This window comes from Lissotriton vulgaris, chromosome 12 (assembly GCF_964263255.1).
Source record: "Lissotriton vulgaris chromosome 12, aLisVul1.2, whole genome shotgun sequence".
Taxonomy (NCBI): domain Eukaryota; kingdom Metazoa; phylum Chordata; class Amphibia; order Caudata; family Salamandridae; genus Lissotriton; species Lissotriton vulgaris.
Window position 1 is genome coordinate 376,231,661 of NC_141700.1, and position 18,947 is coordinate 376,250,607.

The following is an 18,947-nucleotide window of genomic DNA, read 5'->3' on the forward strand; positions in this document are numbered from 1 at the left end:
CTCAGCTGCTACGTGTCTCTTCGGTTAAAGAGTAACTCCCTGCCCTTGTTTACGAAACCGATGTCAGGGTCTGGCCGAGTTCGCTAATCCATGTCTGGGTTGATTGATCCCTGTCTCGACTGACTATTTGCCTTTTCCTATTCTCTCCTTACATTATCTTATCCGAATGGCCTTCGCTATTCTCTCCTTGTATTCTCTTGTTACACAACTATCCTTTGAGACACACAAATACGTCCTGCCACCTGCTAATTGGATTGTCGATACTAGCACTGATTAATTTGTTGGGAGGGGTAACACACGGGGTCTGAGAGAGGGGCGAATTTGGGATACCTGATAGCTTGTTTTCCAACTTTTTCTATTGGCTTGTTTTGTATGTGTAGGGAGTAAACTTTGTAAATATGTTTGCTATAAAAGACTGTGCGCCACGGATTGAAGTGGCAGTCTCCTCAGAATATACTTTGTACGTACTTCTGGGACAACTGTGCTTGGCTGCAGCCAATAAACCTGGTTTTCTACGCCCAACAGAGTGTCTCGTGTCTCTGTTCGACAAGGCAGGTGAACTCGGGGATTTAAGGCGTGCCCTGCGCCGCCAGGCCCATAAGGCCCGGTTCTCCACTTTCGCTTCACCATCCTCCGCAGATCGTACCACCTGTTCTGGCAATCCCTCCTGATGCGCCTGATGGGTGCAACAGCATTAACCCTATTGACGATCCTCTCCCACAGCCCGGTTTTGTCAGCTATGCTGGTCTGTCTGACCAATGTGCCAAAAAGCTGTGGCTCAACTCTGATGATTTCATCTGCAAGGATCACCATCTCCTGGTTTGTGAACTTTGGATTCTTTGGTGCAGACATGTTGTGGGGTGAATGTGTTTTGGGGGGTGACGGTGTGTATGGATGGGGGGTGTGGGTCAGAATATGAAGGGGATGTGTGGGTCTGAATATGATTGGGGGTATGTGTGAAGGTGGATGTGTGCAGTTGTTTGTGTGTTGTCAATCTCTGTAGGTAAATGGGTATGTTGCAAAGGATGCAGGTTTGTGTGTGTGAGCCCTTTTAATTGGTCCATTTGTGGGTGTGGCTTAGTTTGAATTTTTGGTGGGTGTGTTATAAGGGGTGGGTGTGAGTTGGGCCCTCTGTTTGGCAGTTTGGATCTGGCCAGGACATTGGTTTGCAATTGCTTGTACACAGGAGACATGTTTTGTGGTGTTGTGCGACTCGTTTGCTCCCTCCTTGTGCTGTTTTCGGGGTACGCGTGCGCTTCGCTGAGGGGGTTCGTTTAGTAATTTATTGTGTAGCTTGCTCATACGCAATGTTTTTACGAGGTTTGCGCGCACTTCGTTGAGGGGGGTTTGTTTCGTAATTTATTGTGTAGCTTTCTCATATGCGATGTTTTTACGGGGTACGAGTGCGCGTCATTGGGGGGTTTCTTAATTTATTGTGTATTATGGGGTATGCGTGCACTTCATTGAGGGGGTTTTGTTTTGTATTTGATTGTGCGTCTCACTCATAAGCGCTGTTTACCGTACAAATTGCAGTTCATAAGCGACAACGTTTTCCCATACAAATCATGTTCACGGTCCCCAGTCCGGATCGTACTTGGCGGGTCATACGGCATGTTTACAAATCGTACGGTTCACTACCTGAGTCCGTATCGTGCAGATCTTCGCTTGTTTTTTTGTACGGTTCATAAACATTCGGACGTATTCTTTGGAAACGGATCGTATTACGCAATTCGGACGGGTTTGTACGAATCGTACGGAAACGGCTACGAATACGAATCATAGGACGGTTTTCTTTTCCGAATCGGAATCGACCCCTTGGTGTGCTTCAAAGTGAGACCACAGCCAACATTAACTTACTTAAAACTAATCTTACATGCTCATCATGTTGTTAAATAGCATTGCCATATATTAACACAACTTCTTGGTCATATTTGGTAACAGGAATCCCTTTCAGCAATGTGCACATAACTCTCCGAAACGCCAATGATAAGCATATTAGTCAAAAGGGCATTCTTTTGAATTTAAAAACACGCTTTCAATAATGAAGGCAGTCAATTCCTGCGATCCTTCCTCCAGTTCTATCTGATGGTATGATGTAGTTAGATTCAATGTAAAATAATGAGCTCTAGCAACCGTAGTGGAAATTTAATCAATGTTTGGTGAAAGGAAATTGTCAACTAATTATTCAGAATTGAATTCTGTCAAGTCAGCAGACAAACGTATATCACCACTTCCCCTCCATGCCACAAATTCAGGGGCTAACCACTCTGCAGCCTTTAGTGGAGAGCAGGCAGAGGAGGAAAGTGGAGCAGGCCAAGCAGCAACAAGAACCACTGTATGACATGGAAGAAGCAGCCCCCCACAGCATAAGCGGCAGAGGGGCCCATAAGAAGAAGCCACTGCCCACACTCTTTTTTTTCTGTAGGGAGATGTTATCTCCACTTTGTCGATGAATGGGACGAGGACTTAAGGGACCTTGGGGTAATTGCCAACAATCTGTGGTGCAACCAACCTACCAAGATATCACAAATTTCATGACAATATGTTTGTAATTTATTTGTATCTTACAAGTTGTATGACTCTTTTTCAGGCATGCAATCTGAAATATCTTTTCACTTTCCTCTTCTTTTACATAATGTTTTTGGTCCTTTCTGAATTTGGGTTTGTAGCATTTGAAAAAACTGCCTTTTATACTACAAACATGATAAGTTAACTGAATAGCAAGACACTCTTTCGCATTAGCTCTGTGCATCTGGTTGTCGCAATAGAAACACTCACACACAAACTCTTTCCCTTCCTGCTCATGCACTGCTTTCTTTGTTTCATTTGCTACATTTGCCACTTCAGTCCCACTTTTACTCAACCCTTTATTCTCATATTTCAAATCATCTCACCATGTATTTTTGCTACAGCAATTACTTTATTCGAAGGAGGCTGGTCTTTCAACCACAATTCCTCCCCCGTTTTGTCACTCTTACATTTCAGAATAAATTGTTTACAAATGCTCTCATTGATTGTAACAACAAATTTGCATGTAAATGATAATTTTCTCTAATTAATTATGTAACCCTCTATGTACTCAAGCAAAAATAGTCACATCAAACAATTCTACTGATGTTCAGTAATGTAAATCCAATTTATTATTGGGAACGTCATGCTCATGTAAGTATTTAGGGGCAGATTTATAAGTTCTGGTGCATCTCTGCAAATCAGCAGGGATGTGCCAGAACTGATGCGTTACGCAATTCCCTCCTTGCGGCACCACAGATGCACCGCATTTACAATGAGGCGCACCATGGTACAAGGAAGGGCAGATGCGTGACGCATCTTGTGGTGTACGGGCGGCGCATTGCTGAAGTAGCGTCGCAAGTGCGACGCAACTCCTTCAATGTACAGAGGCCACCCATACATAACATGGTGCGTCACTCCTTACGCCTGCTTCAAGCAGGCGTAAGGATTTGACGCAGCAGCGTCGTAAAACTGCCTCAGCGAAATCTTGTAGATTTCACTGCGTCAGTTTTACAGGGCTTTCCTACGAGGGAACGCCCACCCTGCGACAGAACGCCCACATGAAACCTGACGCAGGTTCCATGTGGTGCAGGGCTTTACAACGTGACACATCTGCCTAGATGCGTCACGTTGTAAATAGGTCACAGGGATGCGCCACGTTTCTGCGCCGTTGCGTCACGCAACGGCGGCGTAAACAAGGCGCAAGTCCGACATAAATCTGCCCCTCCATTCTGAGATATTCAGCCAAATTCTGCCATACCTCATTCCACACCTGGACGGTGAATTATAAAAGCGTGCTTTCTTTCTGCACTTAAATTTGTAACAAATACTCGAGTGCAGTTGGTAAATACTTTTGTTCCATTTTTTCTATCTTATTGTTGGTTCACCAGGTGGTGAAAAAAAATAGTGAATCACTGGGAATTTAATTAATAGACTTGTATAACAGTTGTGGGTCATATTTATACTATTGAAAGTCAACTCAGTGCTTATACTATTGCCAAGTGATTGACATTTATGATTCGGCTCTTAATTTTTAATTTTTTTTAATCAAGATGGGCGATAAGGGGCTTGATAATATCCTCTTGTGAATTTCCATGATAGCCCAGGTTCTGGTGTGCAGGACATCAAACCTGGGCTTCTATGTGAAATCACGAGGGCATATTATCAAGCCCCTTATTGCCGCTTTAGCGGCAGTTTACTTCTCTAAAGGGGCGATAATGTTATCTCCATTCTTGATAATATGGCCCTTCTTGTTTACCCTGAGAAGCACAACTTTACAATGTTACAGTTAAGACTTTCTTAAACAGCATGTCTGAACCAGGATACTAATTCCCATTCTAGTATTATATTTGAAAGTCTGCTTCTGTGTCTCTCTACAAAGTGAATATGCTTGCTTTCAACTTAGTATGATGGCCACCATACAAATGTCTATGCATTATTTTCTATGAGAGATAGCGCCATTTTGCAGGCAGGTACCCAAATTCCTAAAATAGCTCCCACGCACTTGTCTGTGCATCAATATATAAAACTAATAAAGCTTGTATTTCCTGCCCAGTGGAACGCAGACTACACAATCTTGCGTTCCACCAGATTCATCCTGAGTGAGCACGTATCACCTTACTGATGCATTCCACTCCGCTGCCAGCTTCACCGCCTGATCTGAGTGCAATCAATCTTCGTCCTCTGTACCTAAAACGACATGTGTATTCACCGCTGCTCACCCAGTTTTTCCGCCCACGCATGGGTTGTGGCTATGCTTACCCAACTTCCTGATGGTTACACTACCTTCAGATTCCTTGGCTCAAACTTTGCATAATTCAAGGCAATTTGACGTTATGTTGAGGTGCGCGCTTTTACAGCCACATCACTCGCTGCTAAATTGTGGTGCCGGCACACATTAATGACTTTGCTCACATGTGGACAAGTCAGGATATGTATAACTGAGGACCTCATTCAGACAGGTCCAAGCTCCAACTGACTAGCAATTCCTTTTTTTTAGTTATACTTTCTACCATTACATCATCACATTCCAGAGTCCAAAGCTTGCTCTTGGCTTCCCAGTACTTTTACATCAATGTAAACGCAGATAGCACATTCTATTGCCAGGAAGAAATACTCAAGGATGCTTATTTGGCATAATAATTCATATCTTAATCACCAAAGTTAAATAAAATCTTACTATGCATGCTTGCCTCTACAGTACGTCTACATCCTTTTCTTGTTCTCTCTAAAACACTGAAATCAAAGACTCAGCTTTAGGAATCCACAGGTAAATGATTGATTGGTGACGTGTGACCCTTGATCCTGTGATCAGTATCCTTGCTAATGAAATGGCCTTTGGAGTAACATAGGACCCTGCATTTTTAAGAGGGTGCTATAGGGATGCAGCACTCTCAACATCCTATAGGTCAGCTCCAAACTGTTGATGTAGGTATCTCTTATAAGTGATATGAAAAACAATGAAACAGCGAGCTGGCGCAGCAGTCTCACCTCCCTCCTTATCCCCAAAAAATCCAGATATATAGCATAGAGAGCAGCATGGCATGCACATACACTGACTGCACCTGCTGTTTCCAAAACTGCGACCTTAAAGAATCAGAAAAGTTCAATATATATATATATATATATATATGTGTATATATATACATATATATACATATATATATATATATATATATATATATATATATATATATATATATATATATATATATATATATATATATATATATATATGTGTGTGTGATGTGCACCGCACAATCAAAATTCCACATAAAGTTAGTCCATTATTTTCATATTAGGTCCAATGTAATCTTTATTTGTATTCACCCAGCCACCTTGGGATTGTTTTCTTGCCCTTACTCCCAACATTTAGGGCTACAAATCTTCCAGTACTGCCCTCCTTCTATGAGGGATCCCACTGCTGATCCTCAGATGCTCATTGGAACCAAACTGGACTCCCCTGTGGTTGTTTGCTCTTGTCCTCGGATTTCCAGCTGCTCACAGTGCGAGGTCAGCTGCAATTGAAGCTTTGTCCAGTGGTTGCTTCATTCGTGACCCCTGTGAGTGCAGAAGCTGTTGCTTTTGAGATTTGTGGCACTTGACGTAAAGGAGCGAGATGCTAGTAAAGTTGATCTATAGAGCAGTTAGGAAGGAAAAACACAAAGAAAAAAATCGTTATACAATTAATTTCCTTTGGCTGCCTGTAAATTCGATGTTTAGGGAGAGGCAGAAGTTTTACGCTCTGATGATTATTCTTTTAAGGAAAAGCTTTCAACATGGGCACACTGTTTGGCATCCAGAAATTGACTTCTCAATCTGAATGCTTAGAATATTGCTGTAAATTAATGTTGCCAAACTCAGCCGATGAGGTTACCTGTCACCAGGGCACTGGGCAGAGACAAAAAGCTCTTGAAGACAATTTTCATTAATCAGAAATTTACATTAACCCATCTAATGTATTATCTCGCTCAACTGGGTTGTGTGGAAATTTACATATTTCCCAACACGCTTGCGTCTTTAAAAAGTCAGACGTATAATCAAATGTAGGGTCTAACTCCACATGCCAGGCGAGTGTCCTACCTAAGAGACATTTCAGTCCATCTACTGGATGCAAACCATCAACCATCAAAGGCAGGGGCAAGAGGTATTTCATGTAGAGATGTAAACCAGATGAAGGGTCTGATTTGAGAGTGCTGGTGATAGGTCCTCTACCAAAAATCATCAGATCCACCTCTGTCCATCCCTGCAGATCATCTCGATAATTTGAGGGCACTAAAAGCAGCATTACAGAGAGCAGAGTCTCCACTGGTCTCATAGTATTCCTCCATTTTAGGCAGGCTTGCAAGATCATAGGGTAAACAATGTTGGGATTGCTCCTATGAGTACATTTTCCTGGCTTGTGTGGAGAAAACATCCAGCATGTGAAGGCTACTTGTATTGTGGACACATGCAATGGACCTCACCTCTGGTTTACTGTGCTAGCGCACCAGCATGGTGGAACTGCAGCTACTGACCTTTTCCCACCAAGAAGACTCAATCCTTCGTGACAGAATACAAGCGGTGGTCATGGTGGCCACCTCTGCTTATGGTAGACTTTCTTTCACTGGTGTGGTGCATTTTCCACTTCTACCTCACCAATGACCGACACATCATCTGAGAATTCTTTACATGATGCTCTAAATGTTTTGATCTAAATAGATTGTTATTGTGAACACATGCCCCTGCTGTTTCATGTAAAAAAAAGGATTTGGCCAAATAAATGTTGAAATCAGTTACTGGTTGACTGTGTTTTGTTTTCCAAGTCATATTAATTACACTTGGCTCTCACCAGCAGGTGCTCCACTGTTCAAAAAGTGCCACCATATAAGCAGGTCGCCATCAGCCAAAATACAGCTTTAGTTCCACACATACCCTGAGGGACAGTGTAGCATGCATTCCTCTCACATGCACGCGGATTAGAAGAGCTCGCGCGCAGAACAATGCCTGCGCTCCCACTTCGTACAAGCTCGAGATAAGGTACACAACTATTAATTGAATGAAAACAGAGTAAATCCCTGGTAGTAAAACGTTTGTCGCCCTTGTCATTTGGAGCTGCTGCGTAAACTGCAATGCCCTGCATGAACAAGTCTTTACACACAATTAAACTCACTAATGAAACCGGTGCGATTTCCTCTCATTCACTGTACTAAGCGCTCAGTTGGTAAATATGAAATTAATTGCGTTAGGGAAATTGCAGAGTCTCATCCCATCACAATTATTGAATGCGTTCCCAATTACGGTATGCAAGCTTTGATTCCTACTTTGTTTGCAGAGAGATGAAAGCGCCATCTTCCTTGTGAAGGAACAGTCTACTCCCTTTAACTATTTCACATCACTGTTAATTTTTCAGGTGTTCTATATTTGTTTTGTTCCCTTTAATTAGTTTTAAAGCATGCTCTGTAGACATACGAGTTTCATAGAGGAAAAGATGGCAACGGTTTTAGATTAAAAATTACCAAATTGATGTGAATTTGCTGTTTTTTGGAGGAAGTGCTAAGATATGTAGGTGCTTTGTTTCTAATAAGAGTGCTCCAGCTGTGATCATGCCAATAGAAGGGAAAAGCAAAGGTCTGGTGTCCCTTGCTGGCCACCGTTCCTTCTTCTCCTCTGGAGTCACATCAGCAGGAACTGCATTGGCATTTGCTAACGCCTTGAACTGCACAACTCCAATTATTAAATCCAGGAGCTGCACTGTTCTGTTTGAGTAAAACTGTATTGTTCTAATCACATGCATGCAAATGAGGTCACGGTGCTGTAAATTGAGAGGCCTCTCTGGGAGGATCTAAAGCATCCGTTTTTGCGTGTTAAGCAAAAAGATACAAACAGCAGTCGAGATCATTCCCATCTTGGGGGAATTTCATCTCTGCGAAATAAATCATTCCTGATCCTTCTTTTTCTGCTGATTTTCAATATGCCACGGACTGCTTAGTAAGAGCACTTGAAGCTCAGAAAAAGATCACATGAGATCATAGCCTGATAACATACTTCAGCAGTTTTATTTTCCCAAACGTACAATACTGTAAGAAAGAATCACTGTGTCCTACTTTTATTTCTATACTGCGGTGTTATGCGAATCCTATGACTTGTACAATTATTCATCTATCATGTTAAGTTTTATAGTGGTCTTATTAATATGGATTACTTATCTATTTTTGTAGACAACAAATGTGATCCTTGATGGAATACTTTTAAAGAATGTCTTTGTAAATAGAATATATTTAAGAATGCAATAATTGTTCATGCACAATAGACAGCAGAAACGTGTCAGCTATTACAAAGTAATTAAGTTTTCTATATTGACAATATGATCATGAACCTGTTGAAAGACTACAGTTTGAGATTAACTTATCTTTTATTGTTATTGCACGCTTATGATGATTTTGAATGCAGTAGACTGACATGAAATGATGGGGACCCCTGCAGATTGTGAAGAACTCCCTCTGAGTCTCCCATATCTTACAGATATTCATTGACCTTTGGACGGATGGTACCTCTCTAAAGGATTGGGGGCACCTGAAAGCCCCACCCTGCTTTAAAACCCCTGTCTGCATATTTGTATTACAGCGTTTGGCACATTGAATGTGAAGGAGCCCGGTTTTAGATTTTGAAATATGCACTAGATCTCTGGTTCACTTGGCGTTTTACCTTGTCATATAGTCAAAAAATAACTTTATTTGGTTTATCACAACCATAAAGCACACACTAAAATGTATAACAATCAGGATTTAAAAGTAATGTAGTTTTAATAAAACTTTGAAATATTTACAATTTCTATAAAATTCCCAGACCTATTTCAACCCCAAGCATTTGTTCTTTGTCCCCTTTCATCAGGAGGTTGTCCACTAGTGTCATGAATTTGACACCACAACATATTAAAATATTTAATGAGCCCCCATCCAGCTTGTTACCGCCTGTCTGCAAGTGCGAATTTTTAAGTCATTTAAGGATGCTTTTAGCAGCTTCCTTTTTTCAACTTTTAAGGTATCGCGAACTTACATCAAGTGGCATACGATTTCTGTACGATATCCACATAGACAACAATTTTCCGCTTGCTGTTTACTTTTCCAGGTGGGGGCCAAATCCTTCAAATTGTGGTCAGCTAAATGGTGCGCCAAGAACCTCTTTTTTAATGATAGACGGAAGTGGGCCGCTAAGTAGGGTTGCGGTTTTAGCTTTATATATGGATTTATTACGATGTTTAGTCAGCCTTCTTTTATCTTTCACGAATGATAACCTCCAGGTCTGTACACAGATAATCGCCCCAAGTGTTTGTTTTTTTTGGGTCAAATTGAGACTTTATTTCGGTCCAGCATAAGTTGTCCAACGATCCTGGTTCCAATGCTCTGAATTTCCAGTACAATTTTGCAAACATTGCTTTTCTTTGATATTCTTGTTTCTAGAGACCGAATTCCAAGCGTATCTGTGCAGGAGATGCTCCTTTAAAAAGGTTAAGAACTGCTTCATATACTTTTGTCTGCAGTTCATTTAAAAGGGTAATTTCTTGGCCATGCCATATTTTCATGCTGTAGGACAGTGTTGGGAGCAGTTGTGCTGCCATTATTTTCAAAAGGTGACCATGGAAAGGAGATTCCAATTTCTTGTAAAGCTGTTTGAGGGCAAAAGTTCATGATTGGGCTTTCCCTTTTATGTCAATTTTTTAACCATAAAGGTCATGTTTCTGCCCAATTTAATTCCCAGATATTTATATGAGCTAATTTCCTTAATTTCTGTATTCTTTGCGTACCATTTATATTTTCCTGGCCTAGGGCCTGCTAATCTCACCACCTTGGTTTTCCTTTTATTTAGTTCCACGCCTAAAAGATCGAAGTAGTCGGTCAGTTTGTTTATGACTCTTTGCAGCCCTATTGGTGTTTAACTGTCAACCACAATATCATCCCCATATTGCAGGAACTGGATTGGCTCATTTGCCAGTTTAGGCAGATGGCCGTTTGTTTTTAGCAAGTATTTGTTTAAGTCTACTAAATATAAATTAAATAAACTTGGTGAAAGGACACAGCCTTGTTTTAATCCGTTGGGTATATTTATCTTAGAGGATATTATTCTGCTTCCGTCTCCAAGCTTTACCCTGGCCCAAGTTTCGCGATATAAAGATATTATTGTGTCTATAATTTTTTGGGGTAATCTCCATGCTTTCAATTTCTGCCAAAGACGGTCACGCAACACTCTTTCAAAAGCAGATTTCAAGTCAAGATAACATGTCAATAGTCCTGCATTTTTACCTGCAGCTTTTTCAATTAAGATCGCCAATGCTGCCAGATTTGTGATGGTGCCCATGAATTGCCTGAAACCTGTTTGAAATTTCAGAATTATTCTTTTTTCCTGCATCCACTCCTGTAGATATTTTAAAATACAAGATGCTAAAAGTTTTGCCTCTACATCAAAAGGGCAATATACTTCCCAGGTTCTGTTCGGCTGCCGTTTTTATAAATTGGGTGGAAAAGATTTCCTCTCCAAGAGTGTGGCATCTTATTTTCAACAAATAGTTGGTTGAAAAGTGTGGCTAGATAATTGGCCCAAAGTTCAGGGTCTTGCTTTAAAAGGGCATTTAGGAGCCCATTTGGCCCTGCGGCACATTCAGATTTAAATTTGTTTGGCAATAGTTTTAGGTGTTTTGTGTATGTTAATGACATTAGATCGTACAAATCAGGAGTCTTTTGGTAGCCTTCCAGTTCCTCATTTTCAAGAGTGAGACAGCCTTTTGCCAATAATATCAGTTTTATGTCTTCTGATTCACCTATGCTTACTTCTTCCCACATATAAGTACCTATTTGTATGTTATACAGTTTGTCAATATATTGTGGCCAAGCTAATTCGCTTATTCCTACATTCTGTTGGGTTCTTGATCCCTTTGTTAGTTTATTTATTAGCCCCCAAAATTGACTGCTGTTTGGCATTTTACTTGCCCACAGCAGTTTCTCCTGAAGGTTTTCCATATGTGTCCTTTTTGCATATCTGCACTTTTTTGTATTCCTTTCTCATTTTTATGATCTTATTACTGTCTCTTTCTATTCCCATTCTGGCTGCTGCAGCCTTTAATCTTGCCTCCTTGGTGATAGTTCTTTTCTTGTCTCTCAGCTGTATATTGTACCATGGTTCCTTTTTGGCTCCATATGACCCTTTGGCTACTGGTTTGGCTAGAAATTTATCTAACAAAGACGTCCACAAGTTCTCCCAATACTGTACTAATAAATGGACATCCAGTGACCCAGTGTTCTCTACATGATTATTTACTATGTTAAATATTTATTTAATGATTTTTCCTCTCCATTTAAGTTTACTTTGGTTATATACTTCTGGCATTACGGCTAAGGATGCTGTACTCTTTTTTTGCAGCAAGTTTAAATGTAGTACTGTTTCTTGAGGAAAGTGGTCACTCTCTGGCCAGTTTGTAATGCAGAAATGATCAACTAAGTACACAAGATCCTTGCTGATTATTGTGTAATCTATAGTGGTTTGTTTATTTCCACTTAAAAAGGTAATTCCCGCTGGTTGGTCTCCCTTTGTATTTCCATTTAGAATAACAAAACCTAGAGATTCCAAGTCTTGCTTCCATTTGTTTACTTCGGGTGCTCTTTGGGGTCCGGACTTGTCAAGGTTGCCCCCTGTTAAATTGCAATTAAAATCGCAAGAGATAATCATCTCATAATTTTGATATGTTACTTGCAGTGTTTTCATCAAGGTTATCAGATTTGACAGTTTTTAAATTTTCTATTTCTTTTCAGGTGGATGTATATGTTTAAAATCAGTAACTTCCACCAAGCTGTGTTAGAAGGACATTTACATTCCAGTTTCATGACTTGTATCCAGTTTTCATTGGGATCCAGTTCCTCTACTTTCCAATCACATTCTACTGTTATGTATGTGGACAGGCCCCCCCCCCGATGTCCATACATTGCAACTTTTACTGCCATGACATGGAATTCTTCATATCCTGCTATGTGTCTTGATGTTACGTTCCATGTTTCTTGTAGGAGGATTATATCGAATTTTCCCAGAAAGCAGATGGTCTCCTGGTCCTGTTCCATTTCCCCAAAACCATGGGTTTTCCAGGAGCAGATTCTTACTTTCTCCTCCTTTTGTATAATTGCTTGGGTTTTTGTACGTTGCTCCCTTCTATCTTTAATGTTTTCATCAGGATTGATGTAAATTCAAAATATGAGGTACCCAGGACCAATCTTGATTTCCTTCAGACTGATAATTCGTCTGTCTAGTATTTGGGCTGTTTAAACTTGAATCCAGATGTGTTTGTTTGTTGGGGTCGTACTTCTTGCTCCCTTTAAAACGGAAGTTGATTTTTCATTTGAGTTCGCTGGCTGGTATGCCTCATTGTTTAGTAGCGGGTATGGATATTTTATGCGCATTGGATATGCTAGCGTTATGCCCTAAGTTTAAAAGACCGATCTTGTGGAGAATATCAACTCTGTTAATTCTTTTGACACCCATGTTGTACTAGATGCTTCTGATTCTGTCACTTTGTTCATTTGTACAAATTCTACCGCCAAGAGTTCTGCTGATGTAATTTTCCTTAGTTTCGTAATCAACAGTCGCATTAAGTTTCCCCTTTTAAAGTATCCACTATACCTTTGGTTGAATATTCTCGCCTAAATATTAATTTATAACCTGACTCTGCTGAATCGATTTGTTGGTTCTGGTTTTGATTTAGTCCAATTTTATCCATTGATCATTCCTGGACATTGTATTTTGACTAATAAAATCTATGATGCGCCTTTCTTGTGGGGGAGTGTTTGATGTTTAGACTACCTCATCGCTTTTTTCTGGTTCTATCTTTGCTGTTCTTTGACTTATGTCTGGCCAGACATTATCTTTTTTTGTTTTTCTTTCGATTGGTAGATTACATGCCCTGCCTTCTTTGTCCAGGGTAATTGTTATTTGCTTACCAATGCTTGTAGCCCATTTTGTTTGTGATTCTAATGTTTTTGAAGATGCCCTTTTTGACTGGTCTGGTATCTGAGCATCTGATTTGCTTGTGATTATTTTTTACTTGCTCCCTGTTTATTGTTTCTTTGTTTGGATAGAAAACTTGTGGTTCCAATGATTTTATTTCTCCATCTTGTTTTTTGTTACTAATTTACGTTCCAGTAATCTTGTTTTACCTTCATGTTTTTTTTATTACTGGTTTATATGCTGACCTTTTTTCCTTGATTTCTGATCTACCGTTAATTGTTTGCAGTTTTTACTCCCACATTCTGGTCGCTCTTTGCTTTCATAAGGATGATTTCTAGTGACATCTGTTTGCTTTGCATGGAAGTACTAAGGCACCCCATACTATCTGGTGTATTTCTTCCTGGGCTGTTTAACTCTACCTTTAAAGTGTTTTCACTCCAGTCATTGCTTTTTTTATTAGACCTTTGAGTAAATATTGCATGCATTTTGCTGGCGTTTTTCCTTGCTTTCCGCGCTAGTTTGCGTTGTCTTTTTGTTTGATTGTTTGGTAAACTGGGTAAAGCTGTTGTTTTATTTTGACTGTGCCCTTTTCCATCATTTATTTCCTTAACTTCCATTAATTTTATACTATCATCATACTGAGTGACTGGCCTCCTGTTTTCTTGCACCGGTGTCCTAGTCTTTCCGCCTTATTATGTTCTCGGGACAGTATTTTGTCTGTTTTTCTTGTTGATTTTTCCACTCGTGGAATTTCAGTCAGTATTTACGGGAGGGACGCCAGTTTGTTTATTATCTGGCCACATCCACAACTTTGATCCAGCGATTTGTATTTAGTTTGGGTATCTTTATTGCTTCCTTTTGTGATTTGTGGGGTAATTATGTCCAATTTTGTATTTATTCCTGCAACATGTACTGCAATTAGGTTCATTAAATCTACTTGGACGTCTAATTCATCAGATTGGAAATTTAAGACATCAATTGCTTTCTGTAGAGTTCTTAGCAGTGATTCTCTACAAGTGGCTGACAGTGTGTTGTTAGGCTGCATCAAGTTCCCCGATATTGAGTCAAATCCACTGACAGAGGAAATTGTGATTGATGACTGTGTTTTTACTCTTTCTTAGGGTTGTCCGCTTTTCTCATAATTTTGTTCCTCCCATTGGACCAAACTAGATGTGAGTTTAATGGGTGTCGAGGCGGCCCCCCCCTCCTCCCCAGTTTTCCTTTTTTCAAACGGGACTGCTTCTGTGATATTCCTTTGCCTATTTGCCTGTGAATCCTCTTCCCTTTGTGTATTGAGATTTAGGGCTTCAATAAGTTCTTTTTCCTCTGAGATTGGAAAGGATCCAGTCCAATCTATCTTTTGGAAGTTGTCTTGGGTTTTGATTTGACTTGGATCTCCTTTTAATATTTGACTTTTTCCCATTTCTTCTTCATTCCTTTTTTCTTGCGTAGTCGTGGATTGGTGAATCTGTGCTGTTGTTTTTATCAGCCATCTTTTAATTGATGTTTTCTCTTGATCGACTGCTCAGACGCTTCTTTCCTGTCCGTTTCTCCTTATTAGTTGTTGTTGTTGTGGTTGTTTTACTTGCGATTCCAAGTGTGCAGGGATTATCACTCCTGATTTATTTGGGGTTATTAAATTTGTCGGTTTTATTGGGCTTTGTAGGCCAAGCGCCTCTTCTGTGGGTGCTTAAATTGCAGCCATCGGGTCCTTTAGGAAGTAGAATTTCTGCTTCACGTTGTAACCCCGAACTTAAATGGTTCTGGAGTTGAAAGTGGAACCAGTCCCTTTTTTTGCAATATGGGTTCCTATTTTATTTTATTTTTGTTTGCAATCAGGGTTGGAGCAGGAATGTGATGTTGGGAAAGGTTGTAAGTGCAGCCAAATAGTGTAATATGCAATATAGTGTGCACAGATGTGCGCAGAAAAAAAGAAATAAAGGAAACAAAGGCAGGGTAGATTCATGAATATACCCTGCCCCCTGGACCCCATGGAACCCGCTGGGTCCCGCTGAGCACAACCGCATTGACAGCGGTGTGAGGCGGGCCATGGGCCATAGCATTGCAGGCAGGCGAGCCGCTCTCTCCTCTCACCGGCCGCCTTCTCCTTTTGCCTCCTCCTCACTGCTACCATTCCTGATGCAGGGGGCTGGGAGCTACTCCACTTTTAGGCTCCGTTCGGCTTTTAACTCCGTTCGGCTCCGGCTCCTCGAATTCGGACGCCTCGGGCTCTTTGAACTGCTCCTTGAACTGCTCGCCTTCACTTTCGCCATGCCACATGCCACTCGCTTCACAGCTGCTGCTCAGAGCGCAGGCTGCTGTCACATAAATAATCAAGGCAGCCAGGTTGGATGCCACAGATGAAAATCCGTGCTAATCATGCTATCAAAGGTAGACTTAATGATCCCACCTAAAATGATGTTAATATATACAATAGGCCAAACAACCACCCTATCATTGAAAGGATGACATTTTGTAAATTACTTTGGTATAACAGATTTTCTCAAAAATCACATTATAAAGGCGATGGGCCTGAACCACAAGGAGAATTGTAACTCAATTGATGGCTGGGGTTCACTCACAGGTTGCTGAAATTTACAACAACCCAATTACCTAAAAAATCTCTGTGCCATACAGGTAAATACTTTTCAGGCCGACGTTTGTTGATGAGCCATGCTGGTCAAAATCTTTATTGGCAATTGAGGGGGCACCACAGGCACTAACAATAATTAGCCCTGCCTTGTTTAGCAGAAGGGATGAAGCGGTGTTTGTGAAAAAGGGGGGAGGGCGACAAAAATAATTAACCTTTCCTATGCACTACATACCTTGAGACAGGGCAGAGGCTGTATTTCGTATTCCCTTTGCAGAAAGAGCTGACCTATGCTTTCCCGGGCCTTCCTTTGCCTGCCCTCTCCCAATATAAGAACTTTTCTGAAACTGACATCTGATACTTTGGTTTTGATGATGGCCGTCAGCAATTTAATCAATATCTTCCTATACAGTAAAGACCTTTGAATGACTCTAGCAATAAATCATCACTGTATTCTTAGTGAAACAAACTGAGACCCTGTTGACTTGGCAAAACATAGACCTATTGATTGCTTGAAATACATATCACTTACCGACTGTTGTTCTACCTGGAGTTCAGCGGCCTTCCTCGAGTTTTCTGCTAGGATTCAGCCCTCATGGGTACAGACGCCACCATTTTAAGCATTAGGATAGAGTTTATCTTTTCCAGGGATTAGTGCCTCTGCTGTACACTGAACCTACTAGATATAGTGACCATCTTTGGCACCCTAGGCACAAGGTACTTGCCAAAAGACTATTGTTTTTGCCTGGGATCAGTGGTACAGTACAGTCACAATTCATTTCCTTCCAGCAAAATATGACTACTTGAGTCAATTTAGGCTCATTCATTTAGAATTGTTGACATTAGAGAAGCTTCCCCCCAGCTCTTGCTCCTGTCTCCAGTACTAATTAGAACAATACATCACATGCCCTTTCATCATACAAAGCTCCTTTTGAAGCTTGAAAAGGATCCTGGCAATCTTAGCAGTCTCGCTCACTGTCTCTCGCAGGATCCTTGGTGGATGCAGAATGATTTCCTCTGCTAAACGGCAAATAATCTGGAATCCCCCTCTTTGTCCCCAAGGGTCCAGCTCCAGTCCCGGAACCTTGCCAGAGAAAAATGGGTTGTGAGCAGTTTGGGAATGGTTTTGATTGCACAAATCAATTGTGCTCCACCATTTTTGAGTGATGAAAGAAATCATGCCTGTACTCCGCTACTCTCAGACAATCAACCTAATCGATGTTGTGGTCATGACGTGTGGATTATTGTAAATGCCTGTTGACTGTTCCCCCAAACCAACAATTATAACACAATATATAGGTATCATGTATGCAGATGTTAACATAGTTGGGTGTGGGAAGGGAACATGACCTATGAGCGATGAAACCTCAAGAGAGTCAAGGCACACCCCTTTCCCTCACAAACAAAGGTAATATGCATCTAGGTTACTGGTGTTGGAAAATGTCCCATTCTTCAGGGTCACGTCCAAGCTTTTTGCGTTCCTCCTCCCCTTTGTTTTGCTGAATTCATTTTTGTTGGCTTTAGGAATCAGTGCACTTTACCACTACTGACTAGTGTTGTAGTGCTTGTGCTCATTCCCCTAAACATGGTTTGACTGACATATACACAATTGCCACATTTAATTAACTTCTACATCCTTTGTAAAGTGTTATACCATATACCCAGGGCTTGTAAATGAAATGCTACCAGTGGACCTGCAGCCACCCACCTAAAACATGTCCCTGGCCTGGCATTGCAGCCTGAAGGCGATGTTACATTGCCATGGTGACTTGGCATTTAAAACCCTTTGGCAAACTTTAAACGCCCCTTTTATTACATATATCACCCCCTAGGGTAGGCCCTAGGTAGCCCAAAGGGCAGGTTGCTATGTAATGAAAAGGTAGGACATGTGCTTTTTAGTTTTACATGTCCTTATAGTGAAGAAATCCCAAATTCGTTTTTTGAGCACTCGCATAGGATAACATGTATCAACCGTCATGATCCCCATATCTGCGGTCTGCCACGACTTTGAACAGGTGGCGGAACTGCGGGTGAACTGGGGGAAAGCATATGTTTTCCAGCTTAACCATGATGCTCGAACTTGGGTAATTCAGCAAGGTGGAGAGCCACTGACATGGGAGAAAAGCAAAGTCACGAATCCTGGTGTTCAACTTTATCACTCTCAGACCTATTCATTGGTAACTTACAGCGGGCATTTACGGCTCTTAATTTTAAAATCCGGTTTTGGCAGCGATTGCTGTTAATCTTGATGGGGAGAACCGCCCTTTCAAAAACTTTAGTCCTTACCTCTCTACTATATTACTTTGTTAATGTCTCAATATTTCCTAAACAATGATTCTTTCTTGATTTAGACCGGTCATTGGGAGATACACTCTGGGACAATGGGTCACGTAAGGTGACCCTAAATAAGCCTCAGTTGCCAGTGGGGGTGGAGGATAGGAGCTCCATCCTTTGAGGCTTATTATCTCGCAGCGCAACTGCAGTGGGTGGCTGGATGACTATCTGAAAATAATCTTTTTGAAACCAGTACTAGGGATGGTCCCCTGCCTCCCCATGTGATACAACAAATTCTTCATCCTACTATTAAACTGCACCGTTCGTGGACCCTCTGTATGGATAGCTCAAATATGCTTGGTACAAGTCTTTCAGCTTACAAAGCGAACAATCCCTTACTCGCCAGCCACTGTTGATCAATTAGTAATCTGGTATGAGCATTTCATTGATATAGTGGGGGATTTGTTTCAGAATGACTACTTGCTTACATTCAATCAGATATGTCAGGAATATAGCATCCCCCAGACTCAATTTTTAGTTTATGAGCAGTTATTAGGAGCCCTCAGGACACTGCGTGGTGTGATGGACGCACAACCACCAACACATG